The sequence below is a fragment of the Pseudorca crassidens genome, chromosome 2 (assembly GCF_039906515.1).
Source record: "Pseudorca crassidens isolate mPseCra1 chromosome 2, mPseCra1.hap1, whole genome shotgun sequence".
NCBI lineage: Eukaryota > Metazoa > Chordata > Mammalia > Artiodactyla > Delphinidae > Pseudorca > Pseudorca crassidens.
Window position 1 is genome coordinate 116,419,193 of NC_090297.1, and position 9,229 is coordinate 116,428,421.

Genomic DNA, 9,229 nt, shown 5'->3' on the forward strand with positions numbered 1-9,229 from the left:
CACGACCCTCCTCCCCTCCCACTGTTTTATCAAACAGGAGAAGAAGCAGATGACTCTGGGTCAGTAGAGAGCACCACTGTCACGCTGAAGATTTTAAACCATGAATAAAATGATGGCTTACGTTGCTGAGAAATGATTTCTATACATTGAAACCAGAAGCCAAATGCTTGAAGGTCGAACAAGGAACGCTCTCTCTCCCCCATTCTCCTCACTTCTTAGTACTGATTTAAGAATACGGAAGCTGGAACCATGCAGCAGCTCTGAATAGGAAGCAAGGAACTATATCCCTGGAAGCAACCTATATTACAAAGTTCGTCCATGCCTAACAAGCCATGGCTATAGACTATCAGGAGGATTAAACAGTAATTCATGGGAAGGCCCTCTTCTCCTGTTGCCAGAGACGAGAAGGAAATTTTACATATGAAATCTGTTCTGAGTGCAGTATAGTAATGATGGTGGCTTTTAGTCCTGGACTCAGGGGCAAATAAAAGGATATGCTCATTGCCACACTAGGTGTGTGTCCAGTATGTCCTGGTAGAACAGGAGGATTCCCTGTTCTCTGGTTCCGTGGACACAAGATGGGGATTAACTGTACTGCACCTTGGTCTGCCCCTATTAACACTAAAGTAAAACAGGTACTTCCTATTCCTGGTGATATGAGCTTCTGAGAGTTGGCTGGTGCTAGGGCAATAGTGGCATTCTCTGTCACCAGCCGTCTCCTATAGACTCTGCTGCTTGGAGGATACCTGCTGATTTGTTTTTTGCCACACTGGTCTGGAGCATGATTTTTTTCCCCTTCACTACTACTAGCTCCAGGCTATTATTCTTGTTCTCATGTGTATTTTAAAGAAAGTGCATGGTAGCAAAAACATAGTCTGTTGCTTTGGGAAAGATAGTTTGAACTGGAAAGAAAGGTTTAGGCATCTTTTGCTGGACCAGTAGTAGTTCTCAGTAAAAGTTCTGAAAGCTGGTTTCTCTCTGCCCAGGCTACTTACTTCTACCATAGGGCACTCAGATTGAGCCTTTCCTCTCTGGCCTATCTGTAACTCCTCCTTGGGGCCCTAGAATTCTGTCTCTCTGCCAGAGACACGATCCTTGAGTACTGATCACTGAGAAATTATTCCCGAGTGCTTTGTTCTGTGGAGCAAAAACCACAGGTCTTTGAGGGATCGGTGAATACTCTCATAATAAGTGGTTTAGCAGAAGACACACGCATTAGAAACAGTCGAGGAAGAAAGCAAATGCAGTTGTCACATCTATATCACTGATAACTCTTTTGGTACTTTTTTCTCTGTGTAGGAGTGGCAGAGCTGGGAGTAGAGTCTCGTCAAAAGTGAAAGAGGTCTGGAGATCTGAGCGGGAGATACTTTGAAATATGTTCCCAAAGCCCAAACTTGGAGGTAAAAGTCTTGGGAGAAATCCAGGTGGCTAAAAGGACAAGGATCCTGCTTCCCTGGACAACCTACTTTCAGGGACTTGGTGTCATTGCTGGGTAGGGCTCTTGACCTCTCCTTGAACTTGCCCCAATATAGAGCCATCTTTTTCCACTTTGATCTCTTCCATCTTTTACTCTTACACTTAACCCCTGTCCTAATGTCCTTTTTGGGAGCTTCCCTTCCTGTCCACCTCTGCCTCTCTCTGTCTACCCTTGCTGTGTTTCCCTTATTTCTGGAGTTGTTTTCAGTGGGAGTGACTCCTGGCAGCTTCTTTGAGCAGGGGCCGTACTCATCCCTGAGAACAAGTTCTCACTGGAATCACTCTCCAGTGAGCTGCTGTCTTCCACTTTTAATCCTCTGCTGTCTGTGCCTCTGAAAACTGAGGCTTTGTGGGTCCGGTGGTTTGTTAAGACGGACATCACTGGTGCCTACTGTTCTGGTTGTTTGGCTGGTAGCCCTGAGTCCAGATCTGCAAAGGCAGAAACTCACAATCCACGGATGTTCAGAAAGTCAGCCTGTTCCCAAGGCTTCAGCAGAGGCTTCTTCATTCCCTCCCTGACTTCTTCCCTCCTCCAGCCATTGGGTTAGGGTGGCATTGACGGCTCTCCCTCCTGCTCTCAGGATTCTAGTCTCCCCTTGGTATAACACTACTGCTACTAATAATAGGCCTTTCTTATTCCCTAATCACCTAGATCTTCAAGAATAAAGCAAGAGGGTCATATCCCCTAGATCACTTGAGTATTACCTGTACATAATGTTCTGTTGACATAGATTTCATCATGTTCACCTCCCAAGTTGGGGTAACTCCCTAGGCCTATGCTACCTGCAGCGCATGAATGGTGATGACAATGGTAATATCTAGATTTGTAAAGTACTGTGTGCCAGGCCACGTTCCAAGCAGTTTTACATATGTAAACTCATTTAATTCTTACAACCCTACGACATATTATTTCCATTTTACATATGAAGAAACTGAGACACAGAGAGATTAAATAACCTTCCCAAAGCAAGTGAATAGGTGAGTTAGTATCAGAGCTCAGGTAGTCTGCCTCCAGCATCTGTGCTCTTTGTACCACCTTGATAAGGGACTGGATGACTGAAGAGTAGAGAGCTTTGTTGTCGAGGACGTCGTTCAGCCTAGTTTAGAGGGCAGAGAGGGCCAAGCTTCCCTTAGCTGAGCCCAGGCATATCTACTTGGTCCCTCATGGCCCACACAAGTAAGACCTAGACCCTCTGTGGTCCCCCATATTTCTAGGGGACCACCAGCTCTGGCTTTACCTGATTGTACCGCTAGACTCCTCCCAGAATTCTATCAGTGGCTTGACCGCATCCAGCTGCCTCCCCTGGCGCTCCAAGGAACCTAGGGGCAGGCCCTCTGGAATTAAAGGTGGTTTGAAGTGAAATGGCTAGAGAAATGGGGCACAGAACTTGGCGGGTAGGGCTGATACGCATGCCCAGAAAAGGAAGAAGGGTCAACAGACTCACATTAGGGTATAAAGGTGAAGAGATGCGGGCATCAGGAAATGAAACCAAACTCTTCTCTAACTCCTGGGAGGGCTCCAGGTCTCACTGATTCCCCAAGCCAGTTCTCAACAGGAGGATGTACTGCCCTCTAGGGGACGTTTTGGAAGTCCATGGGGGTATTTTTTTGGTTGTCATGATATGTAGGGGGTGGGGTGGGGATGAGGGAGGGTTTCCTGGTATTGAGCATTCAGGGGTGAAAGATGCTAACCATACTGCAATGACCAGAATAGTGCTGCACAAAATAAAATTGTCCCACATCCCTCATGTCTTTTAAAAATACCATTGTGTATTAATGTGAAAAACCTGTTATAATCTGAGGGTACCTGGAACCCAACTTCATTTTACATACGAACACAAAGTACTTTTTGCACCATTTTAAACACTGGATTTTCAGAAATGCAACTAACATGTAGATCGAAGGAACTTATAATGTGTTTTGTTCAGAACTTTATCATGAGTTGCTTACCGTTTCAGAAATCCACGTCATCGATGACAATACTGCTTATGGTATTTGAGTCACCGATACGTATGCCCCTATCAGTTTGCATTTGTTGCTGTTGTATTTACAGTGATTCTACGTGTAGGTTCAAGTCTCTACTATGTTTTATGCTTCCAGTGTAGTTATGCCTGAACATTACATATTAAAATACAGACAATTTTATTATAAATTAATCTTTTATTTCACCTTTATAATATATGGTTAGAGTATTATATTTACTTTTTGAAATTATGTTTATAGTTTATATTACATATGAATATCATTCCTGGATAGTAAAACGGGCACTGTGTCTGAGGGCTTTGGGAACTGTTGCTCTAAGCTTTTGGAAAGCCATGCCCAGCACTAGCCTGAAGATTCAGGAATTCATCTTTCCCCTGCCTCCACCCCTTTTTTCTCTAAAAGAGGCCCCCAAACCTTACTGCCAAGCTGTAAGTCTTTACCATGAGCTGGACACTTAGAGAGGGACCACAGGATAAACAATGGGGACTCAGCTGGAAGCCACACTTAATGCCTACAAAGAAAAGCCTTTGCAAGACAAAAGGGTCATGTCTGTGTTGTGATGATGTCTGAATTGTGAAGCAGACAGTAGTAGATGGAGATCTGACCTGTGGGCAAGTTAGGCCCTCCTGCCTGAATATGTATTGGGGGAGAGGTTCCCCACTTGCTTCAACTGAACAGAGGAAAAAAAGGGAGGAAGAGTATGACTAGGAACTAACGTGGATGGAGCTTCTACTCTATGCCAAGTACTTAGTGACATGGTTTACATATATTCTCAATTTCTTCTTTTAAGTGCACCATAGGATAGATATCAACTTAACAAAACTCAAGCTTCCACAGTCACATGATTTGTCCCAGGTCACAGAGAGCTTCAACAGGAATTAAAGCAGGACTGGTTTGATCCGTGTTTTAGGTTGCCAAAAACAGGGGTGAGTTCCTTCTTTAGACCATTCCTAATTTTTCGTTCTTTTGGAATAAGCAAAGAGGGACTTCCCTGGTGGCGCAGTGGTTAAGAATCCACCTGCCAGTGCAGGGGACACGGGTTTGAGCCCTGGTCCGGGAAGAGCCCACGTGCTGCGGAGCAACTAAGCCCGAGTGCCACAACTACTGAGCCCGCGCGCCTAGAGCCCGTGCTCCGCAACAAGAGAAGCCACCGCAATGAGAAACCCGCGCACCGCAAGGAAGAGTAGCCCCCGCTCGCCGCAACTAGAGAAAGCCTGCGCTCAGCAACGAAGACCCAATGCAGCCATAAATAAATAAATAAAATTTTAAAATGCTTTAAACAAACAAACAAACAAATCTTCTAGATGACTCCATAGCTGAGTGCCTAATATGTCAACAGCAGAGACCAACACTGAGTCCCTAATATGTACTACTCCCTGGGGGGACCAGCCAGACACTTGATGTCAAGTTAATTACATTGGATTTCTTTCATCATGGAGGGGGCATAGATTTGTCTTCACTGGAATAGACGTTTTGGACATGAATTTGCCTTCTTTGCTCATAATGCTCCTGCCAGCACCAACACTGGGGGAATTCACAGAATGCCTATTCATAGTTATGGCATTCCCCATAGTACTATGTCTAATCAAGGAGCTTATTTCATAGCAAAGGAAGTTTAGTAACGGGCTTGTGCTCATGGAATTAAGTGGTCTTACCATGTACCCCATCATCTGAAAGCAGAAGCTTATTTGAAACGTGGAATGGTTTACTGAAGATTCACAGCAGCAATTGGGAGACAAAACCCTGAAAGAATGAAGTTCTGGCTTACAGGATGCAATATATGCTTTGAATCAGAGACCATTACATGGTGTTTTCTCCTCTATGACCTGAATACAAGGGTTCCAGAGTCAAGAGGTAAAAGTGCGGGTGGCTTTTTCACTATGACACCTAATAACCAACTCACAGAATTTTTGTTTCTCCTGGCAACTTTGAGCTCTACTGGTTTGGAGGACTTAGTCTCCAAAAGGAGAATGCTTCTACCATTAGACACAATGGTTCCATTGAATTAGAAGAGGAGACTGCCACCTGGTCATTTTGGGCTCTATACATCACTGAACCAAGAGGCAAAAAAAAAATGATTACTTGGCTGGCTGGTGTGATATATCCTGATGACCTAGGGGAAGTTGGGATGCTGCTACACAATGGGAGCAAGGAGAGCTATTTCTGGAACCCAGGAGATTCTCTGGGGCATCACTTAGTACTTCCTTGCCTAAGAGTAAATGTTAACATAGCAACCAAAAAAAAAAAAAAAAAAAGACAGGACAGACCTTGAGTCAGAAATGGAAGTTTGGATCACTCTACCAGGTAAAGAACCCTGACTATCTGAAGTTCTGGCTGAAGACATAGGAAATATGGAATGAGTAGTTGAAGCAGTTCATAGATATTAATTATGGCTTCTTGACCAATTACAGAAATGAGGACTGTGGTAACTTGGCATATTTTCTGTTTGCTTGTTTTAGATATGTATTTGTCTAAGTTAACCATTTTATTCATCTCTCCCTTTCTTCCCATTTTTATGTTATTATACTAGTTGTTGGAAGTGAACTTCACAATTTAATCTTTAGGTAACAAAAAATTCAGTGGAACTCTGGGTTTAAGGAGTAGCTAATATAGCCAGAGATGGACATGATGACTGGTGGCCTGTTTGAGGAAATGTGAAAAGCTCTGTGTTGTAGTCTGACTTTACCTCCCTTCTCCAACTTCACTCCCACACATAAATATTTGTCCAATTTCTTAGATGTTTTAAGGCAGAGCAGCAAATTCATGTTAAGGGTGGTTGGGCAGGTAAGGAAATGAGAGTAGTGAGAATTCAGGCCCTATCTAGAGGAAAAAAACTATATTCAGTTCAAGATGATTGTTGCCCTGTGACGCTCAAATGTAGCCTTAATTTAAATAAACAAACACGCTTCGTGTGGGACGAACAAAAGATGTCTTCCTGGTTATTTCAATCTCTACTTTAAAAAAGTCATGCAGAGCTTCCCTGGTGGTGCAGTGGTTGAGAGTCCGCCTGCCGATGCAGGGGACACGGGTCAGTGCCCCGGTCCGGGAAGGTCCCACATGCCACGGAACGGCTGGGCCCGTGAGCCGTGGCCGCTGAGCCTGCGCGTCCGGAGCCTGTGCTCCGCAACGGGAGAGGCCACAACAGTGAGAGGCCCGCGTACCTCAAAAAAAAAAAAAAAAAAAAAAAGTCATGCAGTTTTCAAATACGTGGGAGAAAAACCATTAGCGTGTTTCAAGGAAGCCAAGAGATAAAGTGTTATCAGAAAGAGGAAGTGGCCATTAATGTTAAATGCTGCTGAAAGGGTGAGGAGGACTGAAAAATGACCATCGAATCTGGCGAAATGGACATCATTAATGCCCTTGGACAGGAGCAGTTTCAGTAGAGGGATGGGGACAGTGTGTTGAAGGGAGAATGGGAGGTAGGAGATAGTGCCCTAGACTTGTTCAAGAAGTTTTGCTATAGAGGGGAGCAGAGAACTGGGACAGTAGTTGAAGATGCGAATAAGGGAGATATTTAATTGTTATGTGTAGGAAGATATTTCATTTGTGTTGTATTTTTCTCCACAATTACCAAGTGTCTTTTGGTTTCATTTATAATATATTCTGCCATTAAAGAGGTTCAAGATTTTATGTACTTCCTTTAAGATTTCTGGACTTCCTGTCTTGTTTAAAGGCCTTTTCCATTTGAGGATTAAATGAATATGCTTATTTCCTTCAGATACTTGTATTTTATTTCTTAATATTTAGATTTTATTTTTATATATGGCATGAGATAAAGATCTTACCTTGTTTTCTTCTATACATATGTCAATTGCACCAATACCTTTTGTTAAATAATCCATTAATTTACCACTGAACTAGAATGTTATTTTTATAATAAAATATGTTCCCACACTTATTTGCATTTCTGGGCTCCGTATTCTGGTCTACTGATAAAGACTCTTTAGCTTAGATATTCCCAACTTCATTGAGTTGTGACTCAGCTTCCTCTCCCACCCTGAAAAAGCTATATAGACTCTATTAGCTTCTATTTTCCAATTTAAAAAAATGTGGTAAAATACAATTAACATAAAATTTACCTCTCAACCATTTTTAAATGTATAGTTCAGTGGTATTAAGTACATTCATAATGTTTTGCAACATCACCATTATCCATCTCCGTAACTCTTCATCTTGTAAAACTGAGACTCTATCCCAATTAAACAATAACTGCCCATTCTCCCATTTCCCCAGCGGCTGGCAACCACCATTCTACATTCTGTCTCTATGATTGTGACTACTCTAAGTACCTCATATAAGTGGAATCAAAGTATTTGTCTTTTTATGCCTGGCTTATTTCACTTAGCGTAATGTTCTCAGTTCATTCATGTTGTAGCATATGTTACAATTTTCTTTCTTTTTACAGCTGAATAATACACCATTGTATGTATAGATATACCACATTTTCTTATCCAGTCATCAATTGTCCAGGGACCTTTGGGTTGCTTCCACATATCAGCTATTGTGAATAATGCTGCTATGAACATGAGTGTACTAATATATTTTCAAGACCCTGATTTTAATTTTTTTGGGATATATTCCCAGAAATGGAACTGCTGTATCATATGGTAATTTTGTATTTAATTTTTTTGAGGAACCTCCATACTTTCCACAGGGGCTGTACCATTTTACCTTCCCACCAACAGTGCACAAGGGTTCCAACTTCTCCACACCCTTGTCAACACTTTGTTTTGTTTTTGATAGTAGCTATCCTAATGGGTATGATGAGGTGGTATCTCATTGTAGTTTTCATTTGTATTTACCTAATGGAATCTATTAGCTTTTCTATTAACATGAATTTGGGTTAATTTTTCTTTTCAGAGAAGTGGAAGACAGCCCTTGAAATAAATGGAAGCACTCTGGGTTTTGGCAAAGCTGCTGTTAAAAATCTTATCTTTAACCTCTTAACAAGGTGAAGAATTGACTTGTGAGAATCTTGGGTTTTTTGCTATCAGTAACCGCCAAGGGAAAAAGATATATATGTTTTTCCATAATTATTTAAGGATTCCAGGATATTAATGGTGTACCATTAGCATACCAACAAACCAGCTAATGAGCTATTAATATTATACCTAAAATGCACCAACAAAACAAAGTTGTGTGTGCATGAGTTTGTAGGGGTGAATGAGATTAGTGCTAGTTTGTAAAGTGTAATCCTTTAGGCAAGATTGAGAAACATCTTTAAAGGACTGATCCTCAATATCTTAGTTGTATATCAATTTATAGTTTACAAAGGTTTCCATACACAGGATGGAATCATGTGATTCTTACAAGAATCCTGGGAATTCAGTAGGGCAGGTATCATCATCTCAGTTGTTTACAAATGCAGAAACAGGCTTACCTAAGCCAAGTGACTAGCCCTGGGTCAGCTTGTGAGTGGCTGGGGTATTTTAAAAATATAGATCTTGGTGAAGAGGGAATCTGTTATAACCCATGTAAACGCAGAGCCTGACACACAGTTTAGCACATAGTACGAACTCTGTGTACTATAGTACAAACTCACTGAATATTTGTTGAATGTATGAATGTGTCTTATGAGCCTATTTCAGAGTTCTTTCCATAATACTATGTAATCCATGCCATGAAATCAAATTCTTAACAACTGAAACCGGTTGGGGAGAAGAAGGAGTTGGGGGAGGAGAGGGTTTGGGGAAGGTGGGAGGTTGGGGATGGGATAAGGGGCAGGGATTATTCCCAGAAGAATGAGGAAATTGGAGATGGAGGCAACAGC